This window comes from Arvicola amphibius, chromosome 1 (assembly GCF_903992535.2).
Source record: "Arvicola amphibius chromosome 1, mArvAmp1.2, whole genome shotgun sequence".
Classification (NCBI taxonomy): Eukaryota; Metazoa; Chordata; class Mammalia; order Rodentia; family Cricetidae; genus Arvicola; species Arvicola amphibius.
The window spans coordinates 4528297-4553835 of record NC_052047.1 but is presented as its reverse complement, the minus strand read 5'-3'; the positions used below and the strand labels follow the sequence as shown (position 1 = coordinate 4553835).

General features: G+C 43.4%; 1 protein-coding gene across 2 annotated transcripts in view; it reads right to left on the bottom strand.

The window, feature by feature from the left end:
• The window catches only part of Klhl8 (kelch like family member 8), a 48473-nt gene extending 27828 nt beyond the window's left edge, over positions 1 to 20645 (bottom strand). The window contains exon 1 of one of the 2 annotated variants that reach the window (XM_038310854.1): positions 20529 to 20645. The gene's annotated coding sequence lies outside the window, so the exon portion shown is untranslated. Of the gene's footprint in view, positions 1 to 20412 lie in introns of both variants that reach the window. The other variant, XM_038310860.1, reaches the window with a different exon arrangement.
• Positions 20646 to 25539: the final 4894 nt, after the last annotated feature.

The following is a 25539-nucleotide window of genomic DNA, read 5'->3' as shown; positions in this document are numbered from 1 at the left end:
AAAACTCAATATTGCATGCCTTTTGTAGTAGTATATGTTGCATAACCCCAAGCATAAGAGAAATAACTCCAGTCCATGCCATGCTGGTTCACAAATCATAGAATCAGTAAATAGATGGAGAACACACAAACAGGAACGATGATTTCAAGCTGCAGAAGGATGGGTTTGGGGAGAATGACTGCCTACGGTGAGTCTACCATAAGCCTACCATGAGCCTACTGTGAGCAGGCCTTTGGTTCAATCCAGAAAGAGGAAGGGGGTAAGTGTGGAGATAAAAAATTTCCAGATAAATTATGGAGACTTTTCACTCACATTTGCGTGAAAATGTGTTTGTGCATGCGCGCATGAGTGATGTGGGATTCCCCTCTATATGATGTGAATGTTTTATTGCCATTGGTTAATAAGCTGTTTTGGCCAATGGCAGGGCAGAGTAAAGCCAGGCTGAAAGAGATATACAGAGAGTGGGCGGAGTCAGAGAGATGCCATGTAGCTGCCACCACATGGTAATACACAGATTAATGGAGATGAGTTAGTTAGGATAGAAGAGCAAGCTAGAAATACGCTTAAGCTATTGGCCAAACAGTATTGCAAATAATATAGTTTCTGTGTGATTATTTCAGGGCTGAACAGCCAAGAATGAAGCAGTGGCCTCTCCCAACAAATTGGCACACCAGTGTGGTCAATTATATCTATACAAAACCTGAGAAAGCTTAAAAAGGAATCCTAGACACAAAAGAACAGAGTTAAGCATGGCTTTTTGGTAGTAGCATTTTCTCTGGTGGGCTCTGTTTGCTAGAAGGAAGCAGAGGTAGGATTCCTTTGAGTTCTTCCTGATTCAGCAATAGCAGAAAAAAATGTGGTTTCAAAACAGTGGCTTTCTGGGCCATGCTGGCTGGCACAAACTCTGTCTCTTTCAGGAGGGTGAGCACTTGACAGGGGTTTGTGAGCCCCGTGTTACAATCTGCTTAATGGTGTGACATAGACCTGCTGCATACCTGGAACTGGGGCAGTGTGCACAGCTTGCATGGGCAGTGAATATGCCTCCACCATGTTGGATTGGGTGGAGCCAAAAGAAAAAGCAGTCTTAGTCCTAGTAAGACTGCTTAGCATTTCAAGAAGTGCTCCTGGACAGAAGATTTCAGATACACAAATTCATACATAAAAGGCCTCTAAATGAGACACAGTGTGTTTTAAAAATGTACAGTCTTGAGAGAGAAGAGAAAAAGAGTAACGAGACAGTAAATGTAATATAAAATAGTACAGACAGTCATAAATTAAAGGAGTAAAGATTATAGAATAAATTTTAAACTTGTAGAAAAAGTAAAAACAAGCCATGTAAAGATGGAAAATTCACAGAGAGTCTGTATTATGTGTATTATTGTGTTTTCTTTAAATTTTTTGACTGGAAGGAGTTAAATACAGAGAAACATTTCATTGTATGGGCTGCTAAGCTAAACCAACATACATATTTCAAAGGTATCTTGGTTTTTTTGTTGTTGTTGTTGTTTGTTTTTGGTTTTCGAGACTGGGTTTCTCTGTAGCTTTGAAGCCTGTCCTAGAACTAGTTTTGTAGACCAGGCTGGCCTTGAACTCACAGAGATCCGCCTGCCTAAGCCTCCAGAGTGCTGGAATTAAAGGCGTGCTCCACCACCATCCAGCTCAAAGGTATCTTGACTTCACAATTTGGGGCTAAGGAATTGTTGCTTTGGAAAAGAAGTTCTTCTTTTGTTTCCCAGAGGATAAGAACCTGTGGAATCCTTCCAGACTAATGAGGTTTGATGGATCAAGATCCCCCCCAAAAGGTCGCCAAGAACACTCCTAAAAAGTATTTTGCCCAACAAAAAGCAGGAATCATTTTGAAGAGAACTACACCCAAATTACCAAATATTGTTTATAAATGTTTATTTACATTTAAAAGGGAATATGTTATAGAGATTTGCATTGATATGGATCTTGGTTTATTGATACAAATTTAAATTCAATTTTTTTTATATATATTTCTGCTCTTGATTAAGGTATTGTGTTTGTGAAGCTCATTTTAAAATGTAATATATAATTAAGAAATATAGGTTAATAAATAATCATCTATAATAGTCAAGCTGTAGTCATGTTAGGTTTTCAAGATATACCGAGATATATTTCAGCTAGATAGGTATTCTTCAAATCTTTCAGAGACTACAGAATATGTCATTTAAAATGTTTTTAGAGCTTAGGACTTTTCATGACAATGAGACACATCTTCTCCTGGCAGCACCAATTACTTCAAGTGGATGATGGGCATCAAAGAGGCTCCTCATGGAGTTTTAGCCATTTGTGCAAGAAACTGCTCTTGCCTAAACGGTTTGACTTGTAGGACCCACGGAAAAATGACTGTTGAACTTGCCTAAAGGTGAGACAGTCCTTCAGGGTTCCTACTTCATGAAAGAGACTGCCAGACATTCTGCAGGACCCAGAAGAAAGTGACTGACAAACTGCTAATATAGGCGGAAATGTCTTTGAGATTTCCTGCTTCATAGGAAAGTCTGCCAGATACTTTCAGATACTTCAGCCTATAGGCTGAAGATGGATGCTCCAATGTTACAGAAGAACTTTGGGTGACTGTTCAGGCAGCAAGATGTCTCTGTCAATTCTAGAGTTTTGGAAGCTGATTACAATGCACTTCCTGTTTACTTAGGCAATATATCCTTCTGGAGTCTTTGATAGAGTTGATGAATAGTTTATTATTATAATTTTTCTTAGTTATGTGATGGAGGAGGGTCATCTGTCTATGTGTTACTTTTTTTGTTGTTTTTTTGAGACAGGGTTTCCTGTAGTTTCTAGAGCCTGTCCTGGAACTAGCTCTTGTAGACCAGGCTGGCCTCGAACTCAGAGATCCACCTACCTCTGCCTCCCGAGTGCTGGGATTAAAGGCATGTGCCACCACCGCCCGGCATGTTACTTTCATTGTTAATAAAGAAACTGTGTTGGCCCTTTGATAGGACAGAAAATTAGGTAGGCAGAGTAAACAGAACAGGATGCTGGGTAGAAGGCAGTGAGGCAGTCGCCATGAAGCTCTGGCCCAAGATGGATGTAGGGTAGAATCTTCCTGGTAAGCCACCACCTCGTGGTGCTACACACATTAATAGAAATGGGTTAATCAAGATGTGAGAGTTACCCAATAAGAGGCTAGAACTAATGGGCCAGGCAGTGTTTAAATGAATACAATTTGTATGTTGTTATTTCAGGTGTAACGCTAGCTGTGCGGGAGCTGGGTGTGACAAAAAGCAGGCCTGCTCACCTCATCACTACAGTTATGATAAAAGATAAAGTAGATATAAATATTGTAACTGTAATTCTTGTTTAATACCTGTTATATGCAATTTTACTTTTAAAGTTAAAATCTTCCTTTTTATTTAAACAGAAAAGGGGAGGTGATGTGGGATTCCCCTCTGTATGATGTGATTATGTTTTATTGCCATTGGTTAATAAAGAAGCTGCTTTCGGCCAATGGTTTAACAGAATAGAGCTAGGCAGGAAAACTAAACTGAATACTGGGAGAAAGTAGGCAGGGTCAGGGAGAAGCCATGTACAGTAGCCATAGGAGACAGATATGTTGGGACCTTGCCGGTAGGCCATGAGCCTCATGGTAAAATATAAAATAATAGAAATGGGTTAACCAAGGATATAAGAGCTAGCTAGCAATACACTTAAGTGATTGGCCAAGCAGTGATTCAAATAATACAGTTTCTGTGTGATTATTTCGGGAGTTTGGGCGGCCAGGAAAAAAACAAGCAGTCTTCTTCAACATGTTCGCACACACGTGTGTACATGGCATGTGTGTGGTGATCAAAGGAAGCCTGGGTGTGAGTCCTCAGGTGCCTTCTACTTTTTGTTTGAGACAGAGTCTCTCATTGCACTGGAACTTTGCCAAGTGGGCTGAGCTAACTGGCCAGTGGGTTTCAGGAACCCACCTACTGCTATCCCTGAGCTCACCATCACTGTTGGAATTGTGTGCATGTCGCCACACCGGGTTTTTGTGTGAGTGCCGGGACTGTGAGCTAGGTTCTCGTGCTTTTGAGGCAAATACTTTCCTAGACTGGACCACCTTCCCAGCCTTCAGATGCCTTACTACCGAGGTGTGGTCTGTGTCTAGTGGCACAGTGACCTTACTCTAACGAGCACAGCATGAAACAGGCTAAAGCAGAGACTAAGCTCACAGTGGTGAAGTAGCTTCACTTCAGCCAGGCGATCAAGGAGAGCAGCGACTGTGGATCTCACGGAGTTACGCAGCCTTGCCTCAACATGCTGCCGTGGGGACACACTCATGTCCGTTGTCTGCTTCTCAGAGCCCACAACCTCAGTCTGCCCATGAGACAAGCATCAGACAGACACCAAATGAGACACTCCACAAGACATCTGACCAATACTCATCAAAGTCAGCAGAAACGAGGGAAATCTGGTTACCATGGCAGCAGGAGACCAAGGAAACAGAGATACTGAATTTACTGCAGCATCCTGAATGGGGTCCTGGAATGGGAAAGAAACGTAAAGAGCAGGCAATTGGAGCAAAGTGTTGGCTTTTGCGCTGGTTAGGTTTGTTCTGTCACCTGGGGATACAGACCCTCAACTGAGAAACTGCCTCCATCATATTAATATGGGGCATTGCCTTAATTGTCAATTGATACAGGAGGGTCAGCCCACTGTGGACGGTATCACCCTGGGCAGGTGAGCCTGGGCTGTGTGAGAAGTCGTGAAACAAGCCAGAGGAAGTGTACAGAAAGCAGCATTCCTCACGGTTTCTCTTCAGCCTCCTGCCTCAGCTGCCCTACATGATGGACTACATCTCTAAGACGTGAAAACCTTCACCTTCCCAGTGTACTTTTGGTCATAGTGTTACCACAGCAACAACAACAACAAAAAAACTAGGACAACATTAGTTAATAAATATGCATTAATAAGAGTGTATTGATTAATTGAAGCAATCAGATCAAACTAACATATCAGTAACAGAAGAGATTGCCTAAGGGGTCTATGGCACCTCCAATACCTTAATAATGTTACTGTAGTTCTCAAACCACCCTAAACCAGGAATGACAAGACGGTAAAAGCAAACACACAGATAGCAACACCACACGAGACTCAGAAACTGACCTACGCAAACTCAGTCAAGTGAATGTCAAAGAAGCTCAAGAGCAGTTCAATAGAGAAATCTTTTCAATAAATGATGATACTATAGCCATACAAACAAAAACTAAATAACTCGGCCTAAAGCTCATGTTAATATGAACATTAACAATAGATCAAAGATTATTATGAAACTAAACAAACCACTGCACATTATATACCACATAAATATATAGCTTTAAAAAGTCATGAGCTATCTTATATAGTACATAAATGTTACATAAATGTAATTACAATTAAATTTATCAAACTTTCTGAAGAAAACCTAGGAGAAAAGCTTCATGACTACATAACCTCAAGTTATAGTTCTGAGATTAAAAAGAAATTTCTTAGATATACAAAGGAAAAATTGATGAGGTGATCCATTAAAAGTTAGAACCTGTAGGTTGGGAGTGTGGCTCAGTGGTCAAGTGCTTGCCTACATGTACAAGGCCCTGGAGACGTTCGTGTTTGGGGCGTGGCAACAACAATAATAAACCTTGCTCTAGGAAAGCAAAGCAGTAAGAAAACGTAAGACACACTTAAGCATGTAAAACATCTGTGAATCACCTCAGAAACACATGTTCCAGATATGTAAAAAACTTGCAAATTCAATAAAAACACAACCAAAAACCTCAAATTAAAACATGGACTCAGAAAATATCACCAGTGAAGATGGCAAACACCTCAGAAAAGATACTCAGCATCACTTCTACTAGAGGAATAGATTTAAGCCATGAGAACAATACCATCACACACCTATCAGAACTGCTAAGATAAAAATATTGACATAGTTAAGAACACTCCAAAAAGTCGGAAAACAATCCCAGGAACCAGCAACTGAGGTGGCACGAAATTAAAAGCTTCTGCAATGCAAAGGAAATGACGGAATGAAGAGGCAGCGTAAAGAATCGGAGAAAATCTGCCAACTATAACCCGGTAAATGATTATCTAGAATCTATAAAGAACTCTAAATACCAAAACCCCTGGTAATCCAATCGATAAAGGGGCCAAAAAGCTGAATGAACAGTTCCCAAAGGAAGAAGTACACATAGTCAATACACACTGGACACATCTTCAAGTCCTTCTTGACCACCAGGAAACCAAAGGTAAAAGTGCCTTGAGAGCCATCTCACCTCTCAGAAGGACCACTAGTATGAAAACATCAGGTAACTTGTGCTGGTGAGGAGGCGGGCAAAGGAACCTTTAGTGGGGCATGGGTGGAGTGTCAACTAGTGCAGCCACTAGGGAACCCAGTGAGAACTCTAAACCAGAACTACTGCATCATCCAGCTATGCCGATTCAGAACCCGAGTCCCAGAGATACTTGCACTTGCAGGTTCATGGCTACATTGTTTCATAGTAGCCAAGACGTAGAGCCACCTACATACCCATCAACAAACGCAAGGCTAAAGAAATATGGTACAGGTACACAGCAGAGTTCTGTTCAGCTGCAAAGAGGGGTGAAGCTGTCACACTCACAGGAATATGGGTGAGCTGGAGGTCATTACAAGAAATAAGACGGACTTGAGAAGGTAAGTATGCTTTCTCTCCCACGAGGAATCTGGATTTAAATGTGTGCACGAGTACATGCCTGTGTGTGTGGTGGGGGTGGCAGTGGAAAGGGGTCTGCAGGGAGAAGGGAGGGAAGGAGGAAGAGGCAGCGGACTGTATGTGGACTGTGTATCGTCTATATGTGTCATGAAGGAAGACTATTTGAGGGAGGAAGGGAGAAGTGAGGGGAGAGGAGAGGGCAGGGCTGTGAATAAGAACTGTTTGATGGTACAGATGCATGAAATGTCATGATGAAATCCACTTATCTATGTTAGCAAAAATTATTTTAAGAATTAGCAAGTGCTGATAAAGAAATGCCTGAACCTTTTAAATATTACTGCTGGGAATACAAGACACTCCAGATATTCTAAAATACATTTTAACAAGTTTTTCTATACACACACAGTATGAACAAATAATCTGACTCTTGACAACCTATCCGTAGGAAGGAAAATTTGCATTTGTTTAAGAACTTGCTATAAACTTGACAGCTGCCCTACGCACAGCCGACAACCTGGAAACAAGCTAAATGATCCCAGCTGAGCGGATGAAGTTATGGTGACACCTACACGATGGGACATTAGTCCGCAATAAAAGGGAATAAAAGACTCTATCAGCTCACTTATACATCCGCAAGAGAACAGTCAGTGGCCAGCACCAGCTGAGGGGCTGCTAAAATTAGAGGTACGCAGAGGGGGACTAAAGGGTCAAGGGTGACATGGTGGTTTTAAAGACAGACTGTTATGTATCCTGTTACAAATGTATAGATTTACACACCAAAAATGTCAACTTGACTATAGGATAAAAACAGAAACCAGACAGTAGCAGTCTGACATATTTACTATACAGTTCAGGGGACAAATACACATACACATCACCCATACATATTCACAAGCGCTCTGCTGCGAGGGATGAGCGGCTCACAGGGTAAGGCAAGACATCCCCACCACCAGGAAAATACTATAGTCACCTAAACCACCAGTGGCATCATAGCCACAGAAGCATGCCCCAGCCACTGCCTGACTTAGGCGCTTTATGCAAATCTAGTCCTTACTGCAACTCTACAAGCTACGAGGGAGCTTTTGCCCTTTTTACAGATGAAGAGAGGACACAGGAGAACCCAGCTCCATGGTGGAGATGGCACTCGATCATGCAGCAGAGCTCTGCGGACTGCACCATTTACCACCGCACTCCAGCTCGGACCACCCAAGAAGGGGATGGCGGAGCAAACCACGAAAAACTAAGACCCCACCTGCCCTCCCTGCTCCTCGCCTTCCCAGGGGCAGTGCCAGATTCCCAGTTCCAATTCAAAAGCTGAGTTAGGTTTGATTTCCAATTCTTGCAATATATAAGTTTCAACTTCTCTGGATTCTGACTGAAAATTTCTTACACTTTTCTCTACTTCACTGATCAGTGTATGGTAGTCTAATCCACATCATATCTTACCTCGACTACCTCACCATGGCCTTCCTACCCAACCCAGCACCTAAGGGCAACGCTGCCAGATTTATCTAGCCTTGCCATTTCCTAACTGCCCAGTGTGTGTGGATCAGTTTATAATCACCTTCCTTGCCCCACCTCTAATCTCTCTTCTTTTTCTTCCATCAGTTCTTAACATAAAGTGGGAGGAAACAAAATAGGACACAAAGAGCCCTCGCTAAATCACTACACGCCACCCGGTCCACACCCCTGCCCTGTCTGAGGTCATCCCTCTAGAAAAAGGTGGGAGTCAGAGGAATCCTGCTGCTTGCTGGCTTGAGCCATTTGTTATGAGGGACTAATGTCAAGGCCCGGCTTAACTAATGTGCCTTTTACGAAGCCTTCTCTGATTCTCCCAGGGATGTCCGATCTCTTCACCCTTTGAGACATAGCACATCTGACTTGTTCTTTTATTTGGGTTTAGGTTTACCTGAATAATCTTGAATAATGCACATTAACTTTTTTTTTCCCCTCGTTTTTCAAGACAGGGTTTCTCTGTGTAGCCCTGGCTGTCCCGGAATTCGCTCTGTAGACCAGGCTGGCCTTAAACTCACGGAGCCACCTGCCTCTGCCTCCAGAGTGCAGGGATTAAAGGTGTGCGCCACCACTGCCTGGTACATATTAACATTCTTAAAGACAATGTGGTATATTTTTTTCAGGGGTAGAGGTGAGGATTCAATCCAAGGTCTCATGCTTGCATATACTTACTATGCTATATACTAAGCCCCAAAAGATTATATTTTAACAACATTTATGCTGGGTCATGAATGATTAACTAACATTGACTTTTGTGGGCTGGGTTACCACATAAAATCTCGGCCAACTCTTAAACTCATAAAATGATTAGATCAGCAATTCTTCTTTCATTGGTACTTTTATCATAGATAAATGATAAATAGATAGAAAGGATGGTACAGTTGATGGACATAGATATACAGATGACAGATATAGGTGGATAATAAAGATATATAGATACAGATAGATATCAACTGCAGAGAGATAGATATAGATATTGCTTAGACTCTGAATATTAGGATAGCAGGATCACCACCCCATCTTTATGTTTAAATTCATGCACTGCCCCCTCTAGTCTTCTAAAAATTATTTTTAAATTTGAAGTTAGATTTGGGCCAGACCCAAGAGCTCAAACATGTCTATATAAGAGTGGAGAAGCATGCCAATCTGTAAACTGCTTGCCATACAAGAGGAGCAAGCTTAATCTCCATATAAAAAAAAAAATCAGCTCTGCCACCAGTCAACTCAAATCGGCAAGCTCCAGATTCAAGGTGAGACAGTTCCAGAAGAAAATAAGGTGGACCACAATTGAGGAAGACAACATTGACTTCTGGCTTCCACACACAGGGGCACATGTGTATACAACACCCACACCCACACAGCTGATTCTGATGGTGCAGATGTGTAGTCGCAGTGCTGGGAGCAAAGATGTGGATCCCTGGAGCTTACTGGCCAGCCAATCTGGCCTATGGGTGAGCATAGGCACCAGTGACCGACCCCATGTCAGATAGATGAGGAAGACTCCCATGGAAGGACTTTTGGCTTCCATGTACACATACACATGTAATTCACTCTCCCCATAAACATGGACACACGCATGTAATTCACTCTTCCCATAAACATGGACACACACATGTAATTCACTCTCCCCATAAACATGGACACACACATGTAATTCACTCTTCCCATAAACATGGACACACACATGTAATTCACTCTTCCCATAAACATGGACACATACACATGTAATTCACTCTCCCCTAAACATGTCTAACAGTCAATTAAGGCATCCAATCACCTCCCCACAACATTTTCATTTGTATGAAAACAAACTTCAGGAGGGGTTGCATACAGTAAGAACCTACAACACCAACACTGACTTTAACCATATTCAGTTGGGCTTTAACAATGCCCCATCTCTGTCCTGCTCTCTAGGAAAAAATGGGTCTCTTGGTTTGTCTCAGGAAGGCAAAGGTAGGAAAATAACATTCCCTTAAATACATTTGAATCTGCCTAAAGAATTCAATGCGATACAGAACTTATAAAGACTGTGTACTAAGGGCTGGGGAGATAGCCCAGTAGGAAAGTGCCTGACCATGAGGCCCTAAGCTGGATCCCCAACACCCACATAAAAGCTGGAAATGAGATAAAGCAGGAAGAAGTAAACCCTGAGGCTGGCTTCTGGATGGCCAACCTAGCTGAGTCCCTAGCTCCAGGGCTTAGTAAGAAATTCTGTCTTAAATAAACAAGGTGGGCATTTCCTGAGCATCAGCACCTGAGGTAGACCTGTCCTGAACAAGCACACATGTGTACATATACATGCGTCTGCACACACTGACACCTGTGCAACACACAGGATTGTGTGTTCATATTCAGTAACAATGCAATTAAACCCACGCTCCAAAACTTAGAGACAGCGGGACTTTTTTTCAACCACATCTAAGATTCTTGTCCCATAAGGAGTGAGATTAGAACAACTCCTGCTTCTCAGAGTACACTGAGCTGATTTAAAAGGAAAAAGCAGCAGCAGAAGCAGCAGCAGAAGCAGCAGCAGCAAGAAAAAGTTGGAATGACCCTGTGAGTGTATCCCAAGACACCCTGAAACACTAAGATAAGGAAAGATGACTGGAGCCTCCACTCCCCTATATGCCAATATCAACCAACAAAACATGCAGGCTGAACAAAAAGTACTCCCCAGAGGCCACAGGTTCCAACGACTTGATGTAGACTGTGTAACAAACTGATGGGGTTTGTTTTTTTAAATAATTTCTTATTTTTTGTGCATTTGTGTGAAGGCATAAAATCCCCTGTCACTGGAGTTACAGACAGCTCTGAGCTGTCTGTCCTGTGGGTGCTGGGAATTGAACTCAGGTCCCCTGGAAGAACAACCAGTGCTCTTAACCACTGAGCCATCTCTCCAGCCCCCCAAACTGATGTTTTTAACATGCAAATAAAATGTATAAAGAAGTATAGAAAACAAGACCAACAACAAGGCAGAGATCACAATGCTAGAACAATCTAGCTTGTTCTAATTCCCTTTACTGTCTCCTTCCAGCATGTGACATCACAAGCGGCACTTTGTGACATAGTGTGATGTACTAACTACTAAGGCATGTGACATCACATGTGTGCTTACATAGCGTGATATACTATCTTCTAAGGCACGTGACATTGCATGTGTGCTTACATAGTGTGACGCACTAACTACTAAGGCGTGTGACATCACATGCCGCACTTACATAGCATGATGTACTAACCGCTAATGCATGTGACACTGCACGTGTGCTTACATATGATGTATACTACTAATGTGCGTGACATCACATGCGACTCTTACATAACATGTTGTACTAACTACTAAAGCATGTGACATAGCGTGATGTATATTACTAAGGAGTGTGACATCACATGCATGCTTACATAGCATGATGTACTAACTACCATGGCATGCGACATCACATATGTGCTTACATAATATGATGTATATTACTAATGTGTATGACATCACATGTGGCTCTTACATAGCATGATGTACTAATCACTAAGGTGTGTGAAATCCCATGTAGCACTTACATAGTGTGATGACTAAGGTGTGTGACATCGCATGCGGCTCTTACATAGTGTGATGACTAACTACTAAGGCATGTGACAGTGTGATGTATACTTCTAAGACATGTGTCATTGCATGCGGCTCTCACATAGTGTGATGACTAACTACTAAGGCATGTGACAGTGTGTATACTTCTAAGACATGTGACATCGCATGTGGCTCTCACATACTGTGATGTACTAAGTACTAAGGCATGTACAATCCCTCCTCCTTTTCTTTCATAAGACTCTCGGAGCTCAGCGCGGTGCTTGTCTGTGGATCTCTGTCTCTGCTTCCATCAGTTACTGGATAGAGTATCTCTGATGGCAAGTAGGAAAGTCACCAATCTGCTTACAGTAGATGGCCACCCTCTCCACTATTGCTAGGAGTCTGAGTTGGGATTCCTGGGGGTTTCCCTGGCACCAGTTTTCTCCCTAAGCCCTAAAAGGGCTCCCCACCAAGACGTCTCTTTTGTTACTATCCCCCCCCCATCCTAGCTCCAACCTGCCTCCATCCCCGATTCCATTTTACCCCTTCCTAGGGAAACCCATGCATCCCTCTGTGGGCCCTCCTTGTTATCTAGCCTCTCTGGGGCTGCTGACTGCAGGTGGTGTAATCTTACTTCATTACATTCATCATAAAGTAGGTCATGTTATACACAGCTTTTTTGGCCACATTTACATATCCGCAGTAACTGGATGAGATGCTTCTCTAGGAGCTGTGGCAATCACCTGCCGTAACAACATAAGCAGAAAAGGGTTATGTATCCTGGCTCACAGTTCAGAGGCTGCAGCCTATGGTTTGTTGGCTCCATGAACTTCTACAGAACAGCACAGGATTAGGATATATATTGGATACTATTATCATCTTAATAATAATGATATTACTACAGTAATAAATGGTTATATGATAGTTCTATTCAGGGGACTAGTTTATTAAGAAGGCTTTCAAAGCATTTCATTGCTTGAACCGGATCACTGGAACATTGCAGTCCTGATGCTCTGAAAGTCTAGTACACAGAACCAACAGGACATGCATTTTACCTAAACATGTGCATTGCATGTGTGAACTATGTTTTTCAGAGGAAACCTACATTGCTCATTGCTTTTTTTTTTTTTTTCGAGACAGGGTTTCCCTATAGTTTCTAGAGCCTGTCCTGGATCTAGCTCTTGTAGACCAGGCTGGCCTCGAACTCAGAGATCCGCCTGCCTCTGCCTCCCGAGTGCTGGGATTAAAGGCGTGTGCCACCACCGCCCGGCTGCTCATTGCTTTTGAGAATGCCATAAAGTTGGGAGGATAGCAAATGATCATTATTTGAACACAAAGCCAAGCAAAAATAAATGTATCATCATTTGTGGCCAAGTATCAAAGAATAAGCTGATCATGTAAAAGAAAGAAAAAACAAAACAAAACCCCAAACTGCATTGGTTTAAAATCAATCCTCATGAACTGCCATTTAGAGTAAGCAGGCTTAAGCTAGTGACTGAAGCTTGGATCTTGAAGGCGTGTTCCTTCCCTCAGGAGGCACTGTTGGGAAGTGGTGGCAACTTTAAGGGGTGGGAATGAATAGGAAGTCTTAGAACAGTGGTTCTCAACCTTCCTAAAGCTGTGACCTTTTAATACAGTTCCTCATGTAGTGGTGATCCCACAACCATAAAATTATTTTTGTTGCTATTTCATAACTATAATTTTGCTATTGATATGAATTATAATATAAATATCTTGTTTTCCTATGGCTTTAGGGGACCCTTGTGAAAGGGTTATTCAACCCCAGAGGGATTGTGACCCACAGGTTGAGAACCTCTGTTTAAAGTACCAGAGACAATGCTCTCAGAGAGGCTGTGCCATGTTGGGCTTCCTCCAGGACACACACCCCCTGAAATGGTCTTTGGTCTTACCACAGGCCCAAAGCAATGAGTCATGAAATTAATCATGAACTAGAACCTCCAAAATTGTGAGCCTAAATTAGTCTTTTCTTTCTATAAACTGTAATTCTGTTACAGTGGTAGAAAGCTGAGTTACATGTGGCCAACAAAGAATCAGGATTTTCCTAGGAGTTTGAAAGTGTTCTAATTTTTACAGTGTGAACATACAAGCCAAATTTAGTGTGAACATACACACACACAAAACATATGGTGCTCGACAGTAGTCATACAGGTTTATAACCACACACTTCATGGCTGAAGTCGTCAAAGGCTCCGCTGAAGATTCTGAGGGGGCAAGAACGGATACAGAAGGCAGAGTCTGCAGCTGGTCAGACACAGTGATGAAGCTGAAAAAATGGAGCCTCAACAAATCCACAAAGCATAGCAACACTTGAAAGAGCAGTTTCCCTTTTCCTGAGTCATCGATTATAAACTTTATTCCCTTTTCATTTCATTTTCAGTCTTTTGTGAAAATACTGTCCCATAAACTAGTCTTTGACCACAAAAAGTTTGAGAAGTGGTGATCCGTGGTGTGCCAGAAAGGAAGACGCCCATGACAGACACTGTTCTGCTTTACCACTCAGACATGCCCAGAGCAGCATCTGCCAATCATCCAATCCCACAAGCAAATCACTCGATGACAAAGTTCACTTAGGAACGTCTGCGCCACTGAGTCTCTAGTCTAGACAGACTCAGAAGTTCCAATACACAGGAAAACAAATCTCTCTCTCTCTCTCTCTCTCTCTCTCTCTCTCTCTCTCTCTCTCTCTCTCTCTCTCTCTCACACACACACACACACACACACACCTGCTTCAGAAGAATCATACCCCAAAGTCAGGCATAGTAGCATGTATTCTATATTATATTCAGGCTTATATTCTAGCACTTGGGAGGCTACAATAGGAGAATCACCAGTTCAAGGTCAGCCTTTGCTATACAGAAAATTCCAGATTTGGGCTACACAGAGAGACCCTGACTCAACAAAGAAAGTCAGATTCTAATTGTGAGGAAAAATTTCAACTATCTTAACCATATTCAACTACCTTATCTCATATTTTCCTTTTAAAAAATGTATGCACAAGTCAGGCATGGTAGCACATGCCTTTAATCTCAACATTCAGGAATCAGAGGCAGGCGTATGTCTGTGAGTTCGAGGACACCTGGTCTACAAAGATAATTCCAGGACTACCAGAGCTGTTACACAGAGACGCCTTGCTTCAAAATCACCCCCCAAAATGTACAAAAAAGTAATCTTACTTAAAAACTAAAAAAAGCCCCCAAATGGTAATAACCCTGCTATTGCGAACCTTGATCATCCAGAGAGGGGCACAGGCAGACAGCAGCCAGAACTATGTGGTCACGGCAAAGACAGGGACATACAGGCTGGCACAAGAGCAGCAGCTGTAGCCTGGATAGCAAGTAAGGCTGCCGACTGTGCCCTCTCAGCCCACGGGTCCTCAGAGCTCCCATTCTACCCAGGCACAGCCAAGCTTTGACGTCCAACCTCCTACATTCTCCTCTGTTGGTCTCGCTGGCTAACGCCCATCAGATATCCCTAACAAAGGCTCCCCTCACACATCCACCCTCCTTACTACTATCACCTCCTACGCCGAATCCAACCGCACCAAGTCACTGCTTAAGAACCTGCAAGCAAACTATACACGCTCTACTTGTGGCTGCTTTATACATTTGTTCTTCTGGGCTCACGTAATGAACTGATTCCAAAAGCTGTTTACTACAGAGAACTCTGTAGGGGAACTTCAAACCGGGCCAAAGATCTTTAGGCATGGGTCACACAATCAATCTTCCCAAAGCACTTCAAATTAATTTTAAGGAAGAATGACCTAATATTATTATTCCAGCTGGGATTTTAAATGGCTTATGATACCCTGTTATATTTCCTTGTCATACCTTATCAATCCTGTGTAGAAGGTGATCACCTTCTAAGAAGCGTGATGGAACAGTAAACCCGACGGCGGTGAGACATTCCCCTGGGATGTTACGTCCTCTCATGGGTCATTCATTTACAAAGGGAACAGGACTGGTCTAGCTCGGGAGCCAGCAATCCTTAGGGTGTAACAGCTAGACAGGAAACTACCCTCCGTGGGCAATGCAGCCTCTGTGAAAACCATTCACCGTGGACAATCCAGACACGAGGGAGCACATGTGTCTAAGACATCCACGGTCACAGAAGCAGGCAGTGAGCGGGCTTTGGTCTACAGCCAACGGTTTGACCCTGGGTTGGTCAGTTTGCTTCGAGTTCTAAACTACTGCAGCATAACAGAAAGCTGCTGCCTTGTGTCCTTTGGAGAAATACGTCAGCCATGTCTAACACAGGCATATAAAGAAGTGGCTCCTAGCAGAGACTGGGGCGTCAGACAGTCTGGGATTCTCAGACTGTGGAGGACTGGGTGAATCACACAAATTACTCTGAACTTTGGCTTTCCCTTAAGGTGATTATGAAATTCAAATGAAGAAATATGATAGAAAGCACTTGGCTCTGAATCTAGTATACAGTAGGCATCTAATAAATGAATGTTTTTACCTTGATAAGGTATTGACCCAGAAGTTTTTGTCTAGGAACATAATTCCCCAATTAATGGTTTTTTACAGCAAAGAAGTGTGCTTTATAATGACTGACATTAGGTTGGAAATGCTGAGAATTCTCATTAGCAAAGACCTAGATCACCAGTGTCCTTTTCTTACACACACACATACACACACACAAACACACACACACACGTGTGTGTGTGCATGCACATACTTAAGATGACTTAAAAATTTTATATGTATTCGTCTCAATCCCACCCAAAGACGGACTGCTTTTAACTGTAATGGAGAGGGGCTCAGAGACGGTGAGAACCCACCCAACTTCATGCAGGTATAAAGCAGGGCACCGAGGAGTCAACACTGGTGAGCCCAAGCTTCACCATCAGTCCAAACACGGCCTTGGTCCTAGGGCTCTCTGTGTGTGGTGTCTGAGTGAGCACTAAAATAATCTTCTCTCCACACACGTTATTTTCCACCTTTTTAGAGTTCTAAAGTAGACTACCATAAAAATCACTGATTTTAGAAAGGCAGTATTCCCATCCATGTGTTGGTTTTTTAAAAAAATGATTATCGTTTGCTTTTTATTCAGTTAACACAAACTCTCACAGCTGAAGTAAATATGGAGCATTATCTAGAACACAAGACTCTCCCCACAAACACCAGCAGCATCCTCCCATGTGACTTTTGTGCTGGGATGACTGTTACACAAGCAACTGTGGACAGCCACAGTTCTGTTCCTTATTCCACAAATCCCCAAGTATTTAAGAGATTATAAACTTTTAACTTTGTAAAGACTCCGCATTTCAAACGAAATTTCTGCCCAGTATCAAAGGGAAAGGATGTTGCTCAGCGGAGGGTTTGTCTAGCACCGAGGATCCCCTCATCCACTCCCTCCACAATGCTGAGGCACTGTGGGCGCTGCCAGGAACGAGAAACAGGAGCTGGCATCACACTGGAAAGCCTTCTGAAGCCCAGCAGTCTGTCGCTGCACAGGGAAAATGGTGTGTTGACATGCAGGTGCTTCCAAATTCCATTATAAGAGTGAATTCAAACTTAGAAATAGACTCGATGTTGAACTCCTCAAGATTAATTTAAAACCATAAATTACTATCTAGTAATAGATCTACGTAAGACAGTTAAAATTTTCTGTAAAATATACCTAATACATTCCTTCTAAACAAACAATACTGACTGCCAAAATAATCACCAATTAGGATTTAACTTTAATTTTCTATATACAAAAATATATAATTACAAGTATAAATATCTACTTTGAAAGGTAAAATAATTTTTCTTATCATTTGGTATTCTACTGGGAATAAGAATGTCTAAATTTCAGAATAAGTCAGGTTATCACTTAGCATTTAAAATAATATTCAAACACGCTGGTCTGTAACAGGACTGGGTCACCAACTCTAACTCCCATCCAAGCTGCAGGCCAGGTGGGAACAGACAGTGTCTACTAGTGACAACAGTCAGCGGTGGCCTTGCCTCCAGAAGAAGGCAGGCAGTGCTAGAAACATCACCTCCACTTCTGGAGCAATAGTGAGGGCTCTGTCCTACCACCCTCTCCCATTTCAAAAAATCTGCAAGTTTTCTAGAAAACTTGGAGACAGTTGAAGCCAGTGGTTCTTGGAATCGTGTGTGTGTGTGTGTGTGTGTGTGTGTGTGTGTAGCTTGGCAGTAGAAGCCTTGCCTATGATTTGAAAACCCTCAAATTCAACATTCAATGTCCTCCCCCAGTCCCGTCTGAGGTGTGGTTGTGAATACCTGTAACACCAGGGACTTGGGAAATTGAGACAGGAGGATATGAAGTTCAGAGTCCCTCCAAGCTGCATGGCAAAATGTTGTCTTAAAAATAAAGAAAATAAACAAAGAAAAAAGAAAAGGAAAGAAAAGAATGGTTGAGTTCAGGAAAAGTGCCCTGAACCCCTTTGAGTATGTTAAATCTGGTCTACGGTCCAGAAAACACACACACACGGAATTCTTACCCTCCTGGAAGACTATCTGTAGCATGCCACAGAGTCTAAGAATCACAGAGACAGGAATAAAGTTTCCAAGATGTCTCCAATCCTTCGTAATTCTATCTCTGATTTACAGGAACCAACAAAACAAATCACAAATAACAAAACAGAGAAGCAATCGAATAATAACACTCGTATAAGCAACCCTTCAAAGACGAAACAAAGGTGACTGTTTCCAATGCTCTGGTCAGCAGAGAGCAAGCCGTGCTGGCAGCATTTTAAAACACAGCATGTGACTGGAACTATGAGTGAAGATTATGGAGTATAAAATGCCCTGCATATAAAACCCACTAATCCTTACGATTCCAGGAAGACTGCAAAGGCAGCCAGTATTTTTATCCCTCTTCCACAGCGAAGGAAACGGAGGTTCAGATAACAACTTGCCAAGATGAAACAGCCAATGGGGAGAGAGAGCAGGGATTTTAACCCAGAACTAATTGCAGAAGTGAGCTCAGCCCATGATTATATCCTCCTCAGAACAGAGAAAACAGACCGGCTGACCGCACGGAAAATGTCGGCGGGGAAGCAGTAAACAATAATTAGTGTATTTTAAATATTCAAGTGCTGAGTTTGATCTCCAGCACTGCAAAAAAATCAAAAAATTTAAATACCAATTTCCTCTTGCTTCATTACTTAAAACTTTTTTTTCAGAAAAAGAAATGGCTAACACCAAAGACCCTACAGCTGAAAACCATGGCATTTTGCTGTTTTATGAAACATCTGTTCTTGCTCTTGTCTTTAGTTCTTCATATACAAAAATAAACTCTTTGTTGAGGATTCAAATATAAGGAATGGAAAACTTATTTAATTTTGGTTTTTTTGTTTAGATTTTGTTGCTGTTGTTTTGAGACTGGGTCTCATGGCCCAGGCAGCAAACTCAGTGTAGCCGAGGATGACCTTGAACTGCTGGCTCTCCCAAGTGCTGTCATAGGTGGAGGCTCGCACCAGCAAGCCCAGTTTGTGCAGTCCATCAACTGAGTTATTGCCTCAACTCCTAACGCCATCTGACCCCTAAGGAAAGGACGAATTTTTGAGTGAAAGGGGAATGTCCCTGTAGGTTCTGATCCTGCATGGGATCTGACAGCAGGGAGGCTGAATTTCTGTAGGGACAGGAAAACGACACGCTCTGCTTAATTGTTCACCGTGATTTTAAGTTAGGATTTGGAATTATTACGGAAGACAGGACGTTACAAATCATTAACACTGACGACATTAAATGCTGAAATAGCAGCTTTAAGGGTAAAAATGCAGACTGGAACGTACTCAGTGGTAGCGAGCTTGCGAGCATACACAAGGTCCAGAGGGCGCACGGGGTGGGGGTGAGGGGGAGACCCTAGAAGAATAAATACGAAACCAAGTGCATACAGCTCAATACAGCATCTTGTGATTTCTTTTCTATATCTGTGTTTCCACTGGTTGGTATTTTAAAGGCAACATGGGCTAAAGTTTTAAGTAGGTCAGTCAGTTTGACTGACGAAGGTGCCAGGAGGAAGCCGACAGAAAAGCAACTGCGAATGGCAAAGCTACCTGCATGCATTTACAGGCTCGGGCACCATCAGCAGAAGGTGTCTGCTTAGCCAAGAGTATACCACCCGCCCCTTAGGCCGGCCAGGGCTCTCCGGACATGCAGAAACAGGAGTGAAAACAATTAACTTATGTAAGAGAAAAACCAGTATTTAAAAAAAAAAAAAAAACCTCTCACGTGCACCTAGGAGGTTAATTACTTGTGGCAACCCGGGCTCTAAGTGAGACCTTTTCCCCCAAGTATCCGCCCACGCTAACAATTGCTTAAGGAGCAGCAAAATAAATCAAGGTAGGCAATCGCAGCAGGTTAACAGGACTATTCAAAACTGCGAAGATTTCCACGAAAGAGCATGAGAGTCAACACTGCCAACAGGAAAAGGAATGTGACAAGCTTCCCACCGTGAACCTCATCGTCAGGACCGTGCAAACCCGAGAGCCGGCTAGGAACCCCAAAGTGAGTCCGCACATCGAGCGCCCTCCCTGGAACAAGCTGCGAGCTCAGCCCGGAGCGCTTGCCGGCTCGGCGGGTGCGGTGACAGCCGGAGCCCCGGGAGCCCCGCCGCGGGGACGCCCCGCAGGCCGCCCGCCTGCCCGCCCGGGACCCCGAGCACCTGGGACAGCGCGGCCCGCGAGGCCCGCCAGGGTCCTCTCGCTGCCGTGGGGGACGGCGCCGCGAGGCCGCCCTTCGCCGACGCGAGCGCGGGTGGGATGACGACGCGGGGATTACCTCGGTGTCCGCGCTCGCCGCGCAGGCCGAGCCGCCACACCCGCTCCGCGCCGGCGCCGCGCCAGCCCCGCTCGCTCGGACACCCAGCGGATGGGCGCGCTCGCCTGCTCGTGCCCGGCCCGCCGGAACGCGCCGGAGAGCCGCGAGGGCGGCGGGACGCGGCACTCTGGGAAATGTAGTTTTCGAGCTCCTCCTAGAGGAGCGCGCCCGCGGGCACGCGCTCCGGCCCTGCTCTGCTTCACTTGAGCAGTGCCCATCCATAAGCTGGATTGTCTATCTATTCTTAATCAGTTTCGCCGCATGCTCTGTCTGCAAAATGTGCACAAAACAGCTTGTGTCTGCAAACTAAAGAAGTAATTGACCAAGTACCGAGTGCCACATAAACATCAGTACTAGTAAAAAATGGTGAGATAAGTCAAATTCTCAATAAAGGCGTGGAAACGTAGAAAAAGAGAACAAGGGAACATTTTAGGATATTCCTCTGAGCTCTTTTTAATCCGGTGCATCCCAAAGTTCAGAATCTTCAAAACTTAGAAGAAATGGAGTCATAGACTGGGTGGCAGTCTTCTTGCAGAAAGGTAACCTCAGCTGTTAGCGTGGCGGAGCACGGAGGTACAAATTGGATCCAGCCCAGGTGAGCTGGAGAGACTCAGGCTGAACCTGAAAGGGAGACAGGTGTAGTCAAGGGCCCGCTCAACCATCACCCCCAGATGGGAACCACTGCCTTGGAGCCTCTTCCACAGGCCTCTGCCATGAGGAACTCAAGACCCCAGAAAGAAGAAAGTCCTACAACTCTGGGCATAGAGAGGAATTCCAGTTGGCATAGCAGGGTCAGGCAAATATATATGTAAAATATTTATACCAATTGTCAGTAAAGAGGGGAAGGCTTAGCCTGGAAGAGGCTGTCCCCTAAAAAAGTGATATATCCAAAACAATGACTTCACCTAATTATTTTAAACGTCTAGGTTTTATAAAACAAGATAAACTGAAATGAAATGAATTGTGTAGTTTTCTAAATCTAGAGTATTTTCTTAGCTTCTTTTCCACTCACTTCATTCACCTCCCTCCCTCCCTCCCTCCCTTCCTCTCTCCACTCCACAGTTGGTCCATGAAAAGGATCTCAGGCTCCCCTTCCTCAGCTCCATACACTAAAACTCGGAAGGATGGCATAATGCCTTCTGGGTCATTTCTGACTGTGCTTAGTGGGAATAAATGGTTTATCATCAGTTAAACCCCAGCCAGCATTCGCACATCATGTTTAAGTCTTTACCTCTGATCCTGGAATAAATGGCTTTTAACCCTCCACAGGCATTTCTGATGAAGTCTGCAAATGGATTTGAGAAGCTTAATCAGAAGGCAATTTTATCTTCATGTGCAATGGAGATAAAGCTTGTAGGCAGCAGGTGAGTTCTGACCACGAAGATCATCACCTCCCTACCGTGCCATGGCCATGGCTCATGTCCCTTTCTGCCACCCACCAACTCCTACCATCACCCTTCTCCGTGCCAGTCCTTAACCAGCATGCTTAAGCTTCCCTGAATAATTGCTTCCGTAACCAGGAGTTATGGAATCCCAGCATTCAGGAGGCAGAGCAAGAGTTCCAGACCAGCTTGGGCTACACAATGATAGCCTTAGGCTAACCTGGGCTACAGTAGGAAAGCTTGTCTCAAAAAGCCAAAACTGGAAACAAAGCAATTACTTCCTATGCTCTACATCCAAGAAATGCTGGTGACTCCCTTCCTGGCCATGGCTCAGTGGCTCGTTTTATACTAATAAGTTAATGGTAGGTTTTGTGTCCAGTACCCATGAAACAAATCTAATAAAGATATCTTTAAACCTCTGGGGATCAAACTGGAGAGATGGCTCAATGCTTAAGGGCACTGGGTGCTCTTCCCGAGGACCCAGGTTCTATTCCTAGCACCACCATGGTGGCTAACGAAGCTGTTTGGAACTCCAGTTCTGCAGGATCCAACACCCTCTTCTGGCCTCTGTATTCACACAGTGCCCAGAGGGAAATACAGATAAAACACCCATACGTGTAGAATAAAAATAAAATCCCTAAATCAATAAATCTCTGGTAATCTTTCACTTTATCTCTGAAATATTTGAAGTTCCCTCATTTCTGGTTGAGCTTTTATAATTTCTTCTTTGTTACAAGATATTTGATTATACTGTGTAGAGATATGTCACTGCAGTTGGTTTAATGAAAAGCTAAATGGCCAATAGCTAGGCAGGAGGTAAAGGCGGGTCTTCTGAACAGAGAGCCCAGAAAAGAAGAAAGGCAGAGACGCCAGCCAGAAGAGACAGGATGAGCAGCACAGAGTAACCGAGCCACAGCAAAGAATGTAGGTTTAAAAACAACGGTTAATGTAAGTTATAAAATCTAGTTAGGAACAAGTCTAATAAGCTAAGGCTGAGCTTTCATAATTAATAATATGTCTCCACATCATTATCTGTGAGCTGGTGGCCCAAAGAAAGAGCCTGCTAAACTTCCTCTTCTACCGCTTTGCTGCATAACTCTGACAACTATCCAACATCACTTAGAGTCTTAGATTTTTTTGTTTTTGTTTTTGTTTTTCGAGACAGGATTTCTCTGTAGCTTTGGGGCCTGTCTGGGAACTATAGACTGGGCTGGCCTCTAACTCACAGAGATCCGCCTTCCTCTGCCTCCCGAGTGCTGGGATTAAAGGCGCACACCACCACCATCCGGCTCACTTAGACTTTTTAATCAGGAAGACTTCTCCCACCCCACAGTCCCTCTACACACAGACTTATTTTTATCCTTACAGTAGCACTAACTACTAACATGCAAGTCTTTTAATTGGTTATCTGTCTTTTTCATTTGTTTGAAAATTTTCTAATACAGAAAAGCATATAGTACTTGATATAGAGTATGTTTTTAATAAATAATAAGGGATGAATGCCTACTTTATGTAGTAAATGGTTTTGTACATACGTATCCCCAGGCAAGGACCAGATAGTAACTCTAGTAAAGTTTTGTTCCTGTAAACTCTGTCACAGCTCCTCAACCCTGCTTTCTAAATGACCATGGGTAGCTCTCACCATGGCTCCAAATATCTGTGTAAGACAAAAGTTTGAATGAAAGGTGGAAGGGTGCAGCTCTGAATGAGGCGACTACATTCACCCCAGAGGCTCCCTGTTCTGACTTCCACTAAAGATGTATTTGGGGATGGGTTTGTTGATGGCGCTCCAACAGAAGGCATCCTGAGATGGCCACCGGGACTTGCATTGCCTTCCTTGTTATTCCCACTGTTGGGAAGGCTGTTGAGCTTGTTACTAATGTGCCGCTGCTTTCATCTTTGTCTTCTATTATTTTGTTTCAATTTTAGAGTTTCAGTTTTGCTACTCTGCCATGCCCAGGTCAACTGACCTTCCACTTGCCTTGACCCTGCCTAACATCTGACTTCTCAGGTTCCACGTACAGGGAAATCTTTTTGGAGCAATATCTGAAATGTGAGGGTAAGAGAAATTTGCCCCCATTCAAAACAGCAACATCAAAAATGAACAACTGGGACTTGAACAAGGGGTGTAATTCAGTGGTAGAACATTTTCTTAGTATGTGCAAAGCCCCAGGTTTGTTTACCAGCATACACACACACACACACACACACATACACACACACACACACACGAATACAGGAACACACAAAGAAAAACTTATTTTTGAAATGTCTGTAACATGCTTCAAAGCAAAATTTCGTTCATACTTTTTTTGAGACAAGGTCTCATTATTTAGCTTTGGCTGTCCTGGAACTCACTACATAGGCCAGGCTGGCCTTGAACTCAGAGATCCGCCTGCCTCTGCCTTCCAGGTACTAGCATTAGAGGCAGGCACCACCACACCCAGCTTATTCATACTTTTGGTTGAAACTGGCAATATGTTTTCATAGCAATATGTATCAAGTCCATGTGTTCCAAAGTATGAAAAGTACTTTTCTGAGATGGGGTTTTGCTCTGTAGCCCAGGCTGGCCTCAAACCCCCAGCAACCTTCCTATACCAGCCTCCTAAGTGCTGGGACTACAGGCATGACCACCATGCCTAGCTTGGAACACCCTCCTTTTTATTAAGATATAGTTCCATGTTACATTAGCTCTCAGACATCACATTTACATCTTCATAATACACTTTATCTTTGAAAAGTTTTTTACAATCGAAACAAATGGACGCTCTCCTTCGCTCCACCCCACGCCTCCATCCTTTGCCAGAGAGCGCCAGTGTCTTACAGGGTTGATTACAAAGGTGTATTACTTCCTTCTCACAGTGACCTTTCGGCTCCAACCTGGCTATGAGAAGACACAAGTCCGGGTGTTTCGTGAGACACAATACTTCTGTGCTATACTTCTGCAATGGAGAATCTGTTGGGTATTAGGTTATAATAACTTATGTAACTTCCTTCTCTCATGTGATATTAGCCTGACCTCCTGACCTACAGGGACTGCAATCACGTGGCCCTTGGCTTAGACATGTCTACTTAAGAAACCTAAATTAATAATGGATCTGGACTCCAGATCTCAGTGATGCTTCACGGTTTGAGACTGCACTGATGTGCCGGGAGAGAGAGAGAGTGTAGTCTTTCCATGAGGAAAGACTACAGAAGTTCCGTGTTTGGTCCTCCCCAGACCTCACCCTATATTGTCTCTTCATTGGACCTATATTCATTTATGCTCTTTATTTAAAAATATAACTATAAATATAGTGCAATCCTGATTAGTATGAGATTCTAATTACTGAACCCAAGGAGTCATGAGATTCTCTGAACTAGTTGCAGGCGTGTCAGAAGTGCAGGGGTCTGGGGCTCCCTGTCCCTGCGCACAGCATCTCCCTGGGGACCGTGTGGCCCTTAATCAATGAATTCTATACTTAAATGCTGTGTAGTTTGTACCCGATGGCACTTCAAGGTTGTATCTGAAGTGGCGACCTTCACTAAGACAGTTTCATTAAATAAAGGCTCTGGGGCCTTGTAAATGGGATAATATTTGCATGTGTACA